This window comes from Cyphomyrmex costatus, unplaced genomic scaffold (assembly GCF_001594065.2).
Source record: "Cyphomyrmex costatus isolate MS0001 unplaced genomic scaffold, Ccosl1.0 scaffold142, whole genome shotgun sequence".
NCBI lineage: Eukaryota > Metazoa > Arthropoda > Insecta > Hymenoptera > Formicidae > Cyphomyrmex > Cyphomyrmex costatus.
The window spans coordinates 612,032-618,290 of NW_017275413.1; positions in this window are offsets into that span (position 1 = coordinate 612,032).

The window sequence follows — 6,259 nt, forward strand, 5'->3', positions numbered from 1 at the left end:
AAACCGAGATCTCCCGCGCGATTCGCAGTTTCGTAACATTTGGCAACTGTCCCGTTTTCCCCGATGCACGCGACACTGAAGTGCGTATAACGCGTGAGTGTTGCGATGTTGTAAAATCGCCGCGTCCTGGTAAACGCGTCAAAATTCGAATTCATGGATACCTGTTTATAAGTACACTGGTAAAAAAGACATGAAATTTCATGTAAATGTAACGGAAGCAAATTTCAAGCAGGTACATTGAAATCGTTAAATCTAAGTTATTGTAATTTTATGCTCATTGTGACAACATTGAATGATTTTAATGTACCTGTTTGAAATTTGCTTCTGTAAAAATTATGAAATTTTAGGTAGAGAGAGAGAGAGAGAGAGAAAGAGAGATTTTTAACAGTGTATATTTTTATTTTTCTCTAGATTTTGTTTCTCACTTAATTTCTTTTGTTTTTTAGTAAAACAAAACCGCTAACCGGAACTACTTGTCCTACAAGGTGAAGCTTAAAGTAAATCACGCTGCATTGGAGAAAGTGATAAAATAGCTATATCAAATGTATTTTATTTAGTGCATTGATGCAATATTTAATAAATACTACTAAATATAAAAATAATAATTAAACGTTTTTAGTAATAATTAAAAAAGAAAGGGAAAGATTAAAAAAGAAAGATAATATTTTTAAAAAAGTAAAATTAAAGTTTAATTAGTTTTGGTTATTAACAAATATTTGACTGAAGTTATTTTATCATAGTTCTCTTCACTAGCTACACCAAAAATTTTGCAGAAAGATTTAAAATTTTGCTGGATACAGACCTGAAATTTCATCAAAATAATTTTGAAAACTCAAAAATGATAAACATATTGCAAAAATTTTGAAATAATTTCAATAGTTCAACAAAATTATTTTAAGATCTATAACCAGAAAAATTATAGATCTTTCAACCAAATTGTTCTTCCTGTGTATCATATAGACTTAATTACTATTATCCGATTTTAAGTTTGTACGAAAGTTAAATTTTTGCTAAGCAAGAAGCGACTCCACATTAGTTTACGATTAAAAGTAGGTAGCCAGAAAGCGGGAAAACCTCACGTGCGCGACACCGTATCTTCAATGCGTCTTACCGTATATCCTTGATCGCTTTTACGCGCTGCTCACGTCAGCGGATTAAGAAAAATTATCGAACGACGGGCATCATCCGCCGTTTTTAACGGTTTATAAGCAATTCCGTAACGACGCGTTTGACACGGATACGCGTAATTTAATGCGCAGCGCGCGTGTTGGTAACGCGTGTCCGTCGCGCGTGGCAGTACATAAAACCGGCATCGTATACAACAACCCGGTCGAGGATATATTCCGTCGATCAGAAACGATTGCACGGTACTCTGGTCACTAGACACGCCGAGCACGCGGAACACGGCCGGTCGGTCTTATATATCGCGAAGGCGTCAATGGCCAATGTGATTGCCGATCGACTCTATGACAAATACTCCGTCTATCCATGCATCGAACTCGTGCGATAGATCCTTATCGACCGCGACATTAATTTCCTACAGCGATAAAGGCGAACATGGCTCTATCCGACTCTATCGCGATTTCACTTTCCGTTTGATTAATTTAGCGACTTTAGAGAATTGTAGCATGTATACACAGTAAGAATCATTTTGTACTTGTATTGAAACCGGTCCTTTTGTTAAAATTGGATTTTTAACATACTTGATTATTAATTTACACACTCAATATGTTTGTTATTCAAATATTTTGTACTAAATTGATGTTTAAAATATTTTTTAATATCAAAATAACACAATTTATTTTAGTAAGTGAACAAATAAAAGTAATATTCATATTTATAAGTTTTAATTCTAATAAGATATATAAATCAAATGTGTTAATTTAATATATTATAAATGTTAATTTTATTTTGAAGAAAGCTTTTTCACAATTTCTTTCTAAATTATATGAAAAGTTACATTTTTATATAATATTTGTGTTACATTCTATTATAACATATTTATTTTGTGTTAAATTATTACAAATTTTTTGATGGACTGTTTGGAATATGTGAACTGTGTCAAATTCCAATATATACAAATTATGGAACGTACTTCCTCCCAAAAAGCTGAAGAAAATTTTATCATATAATAATATAATATATCTCGTATACTTTATTATCATAAAAATAAAACTATATTGTACGAGGGTAATTCGAAAAGTTCTCTGCCTGATATAGTGATGGCACTGGGGGTATAAAATGGCTATGATTTTTCTTAAGTGTGATCCTTCAGATGGCCTCTGAAAAAGTTTCAGACAGATGCGGTTAGTAGTTTGTCTATTGTGTCGAGTAAAACAAGTTTTGGCGATGGCTGCTCGCAGTCAATCAGAAACGCATTCGAACGTTTCTCAAGAGTGTTTAAACGCAATCTAAAACCAATCTTTAAATCAACTTTCTGCGACGATTCATCGCTGCGGATGAAACATGGATTCACCACTACACGCCAGAGACGAAACAACAGTCCAAACAATGGGTGGAAGCGGATGGAAACGCATTTGCATTTGTTCCAGAGCCTTTCGAACTACCCTCGTAATACTGTACTACGTAACTTGAAATATTACTTGCGTTATATGTAAGTATTATAAAACGGCATGATTATACAACTTACGATTCGGTTGTTTCATGCATTAAATATAAAAAGAGTTGAGCTTTTTACAAGATTGGGATATTTTGGTGCGAGTTTCGATTCCTGAAAATATCAAAGAAATATCTCTGCACATTTATTAACGGTGGCTTGCATCACAAACGAACGTTTAACCGTCTTGTAACCCCTGCGAAATAATAATAGAGCGTAGCCGCATTGGTGGGGCTGTAACCGGTATTTAGATGCATTCCTTACTTGTCTCGCGATACACTCATAAAGTCGGCATGTTTTTAAATTATCTCCGTGGGAAAAAACGTTGCGAACAATACTAAGGGGTAAAATTATTCGATCGATCGATAGTGGCACACGTGTGCATAATTTGTATCGTTTGAGAAATAACTGCGAGAATTTACTAGTCGAATTATACAGTATTAATGTGGTATTGTTTTTAATGTAATTAAAGTGATAATTTAAGTTCCGAGGAAGACCTTCCATCGTTTCCAAACGTTCGTAAATAGAAAGAATTAGACAAGGGAGCTTGTTGATTACGTCAAAAAAAAAACACCGAGTAACTGTATCACACGCACTGTTACGCTCTGTTTTCGCATGCGATGACGCTGCTTAAGTGTGAATACATGAATCCGTAAAGCTTAAATCTCTATAGAAATATCAACTGTTCGACGGTACATAAATTCCTAATTGCTTACACCTAACATATATGCGCAATTAATCAAGTTAAATAATTAAGCGAGGAAAAATTTATGAAAGTTTTCTATATGGGTTCTTTATGACTACATGACGAAATGTGTCTTAAAGTTGGGAAGTTTTAAGCGGCAAATGACCAAAGACAATTTTCAGTGAAACGCACGTCGGACAGGCGTGTTCTTACTCGATGTATCATCGCAGTTGCACAATTTAACGCGAATATGAAACCCAAAGATGGTGCGTACATGGCCGAGAGAGAAATTGAGGCGTTTAATATGTATGAATGCTTAAAAGGAGCAAGGTGACTCGCATGATCATCTGTCTCCTCTCGCGGTTACACAAGCGTCACGTCTACGTAAAAGCATTGATCTTTGTCAGCCGTATAATCGACCGCGTCGCTTGCACAATCCTGCCGCAAGTACACCATAAATTTAATCGCTACTATTTACCGTATCGATATTTTACATTAGCTCCGTTTACAGCCTGGTATTGCAAAAAGAACCCGAGTATCGCAAGAATGATCCAAGTGAGTGTCACATTTTCTTGCCCGTCATTTGATTTATTTCCTCATTTGCGCAAACTTGTTGCAATCATTAAACAAATCTGTTCAGTTGACTTTCCGACTTAAATATTTTTGAATTCTCATATGAATTTTACGAGAGTGGAATGTTCGTTGTTCGCGATTGAAAGTCTCAGTCCTGATTTATGAGTAGTAAGACTTTAGTTTTTTTATTGTAAGCTCTGTGACGTTTATTTGCTCTATAAGCTCTTTTATACGAGGTTGAGGTCTGGCCAACTCGTTTTGTAAAAATTAAGGATTATGGCTTAAGTGCCAGAAAAATGCTTTATACGAGAAAAAAATATCTGGAACTTTTAAAACAAAAGTTTAAAGGCTTACTGCACCTATAGGGTAACAAAAAAGGCCTTTTTTTACCACAAAATGTTGCTTATTAAATTATTTTTTAGGTAGCAAATCAATATTCATCGTTACTTGACGTCAAAATAATAGATTGATTAATTCGATAAACACTAAACTTTGTGGTCAAACTTTTTTGCCACAACGTATTGTACATTGGATTTCAAAGAAATTCGCGTGTCGTAAGTCAATTTTGGTTTGCTAAATTATTATCACGTAAGCGGATAAACCGTATGTAAGCTGTGATGTATAGCACGTTCCGACACGCGTGCTCACGTGTACGTGCAGTTACGCACGCCCACGCCCGCTTATGCGACGTAGAATGTACAAATGAAAGGGAAACCGTTGTCGCCACTGCACCTTTTACGAAATCCAAGTGGTCTGTGGTTTTACGGATACGTTGGAAAAAATGCCATCGCCTTGTACCAATTAACCCGTGCGACCTTTATACCATTAACATATTATTGTTACCAGACGAACGTTATTTTTCGACTCGTAAAACCTAAAGCCATTTTTTTCTGTCGAAAGATAAATAAGGAAAAAAGAAATATGTCATCACATTAAAATTTGCATTTAAATGCAAATCACGATTAAGTATACATACCACTATAATCGATGAAATAAACTTACATAATAACATATCGTGTTGAAGAAAATTAAAATTAATGAAAAGTTAGAGGAAAGTCGCCAAAACACTGATATAGATTTTCTAAAGAGATACCTTCTTATATTTCTCAAAAAAATTATTTTATTTTATATAAAAAAAATAGTCAAATTTAATAAATATATTGCCGACTAAACATTTACTTACAGTAAATATACTAAATATTTGTCAAATAAAATTTAAGAATGATTGTCAAATCAAATGAATGGTTCTTGTACTAAATAAATATATCTTTATTTATTTAATAAATATTTAGTTTGTAGTATTTAACTAATATTTATTAAAATATTATATACAAATATTTATTAAACTTGTCTGTATTTTTTCTCAATGCATATATCGAGCATCGCGCGTAATAACGTGGTGGCGGTTGTACCATATCTATCGGTTGCAACAGGAATGCAAGGATCGTGCGCAGTGAGCCTTGGATCGATTCACGTATACGATGCTGCAGCGCGCCGCTGCACTTATTTCTGCGTGGCTGCGCCGTTAAAGTGCAACAGCGAGAGACAGCCGGCGGACGCCGATGTAGAAAAAGAGAGAGAGTTCAACTTTTCCTCCGATATTTCTTACAAACGCGCGTCGCACTTCTAACATCGAGTTTGACATGGCGTAAAGTTTGAAATGAAACGCCGGAAACGACAAGAAACTCTATACTATTTACACGCTGTAGTATTAATCTAACAGGATCTTGAAAGATATCTCTTGTTATATCATTGCTTATAATTAATCACCGTTTTTTACGCATAAATTTTGCAATAAATAATATTGTATCGAAGAATATCAAAATATATATAGGCATGTGATATATAAAAGTTTGAAAGAGGATGACGTTTAAAGTATTTAAAGGGTACAAATGAATAAAACATGTACCGATATGTAAATTGAGATGTAGCAGCCTTATCGTTATGTTAGTCTCCAGAATTTTTGTAAACGCTCTTTACGTGTATAATTAAAGAAGAGTAAATGCACGTATTTTTGCACTGATACATACATGTCAGTGCATTTACTTGTTGTGATGTAGCTTCTATAAGAGTACATCGAAGGTCAGCATAAATCTGTCTTTCGATGTTCATTCCCCATCAGTACGCGTTAATTTCTGCGGATTACCAACGCGGCCTGTCGTGACAACAGATCCTTACAAGGCGAGCAAACAGTCAACATCTATCTGCGATGCTCGTGAATATATTGAAGTGCGTTGAGTAATACTAATGTATGTACACGTTTCGATTAAGATTCTCGATACATAACAATTCCGAGTTAAGAATTTTATATCGAATAATTTACAATATTTTTTTCAACGATAATTCACGCGTGATCAATTCCTTGACGAGTTTTGAAATTTTGA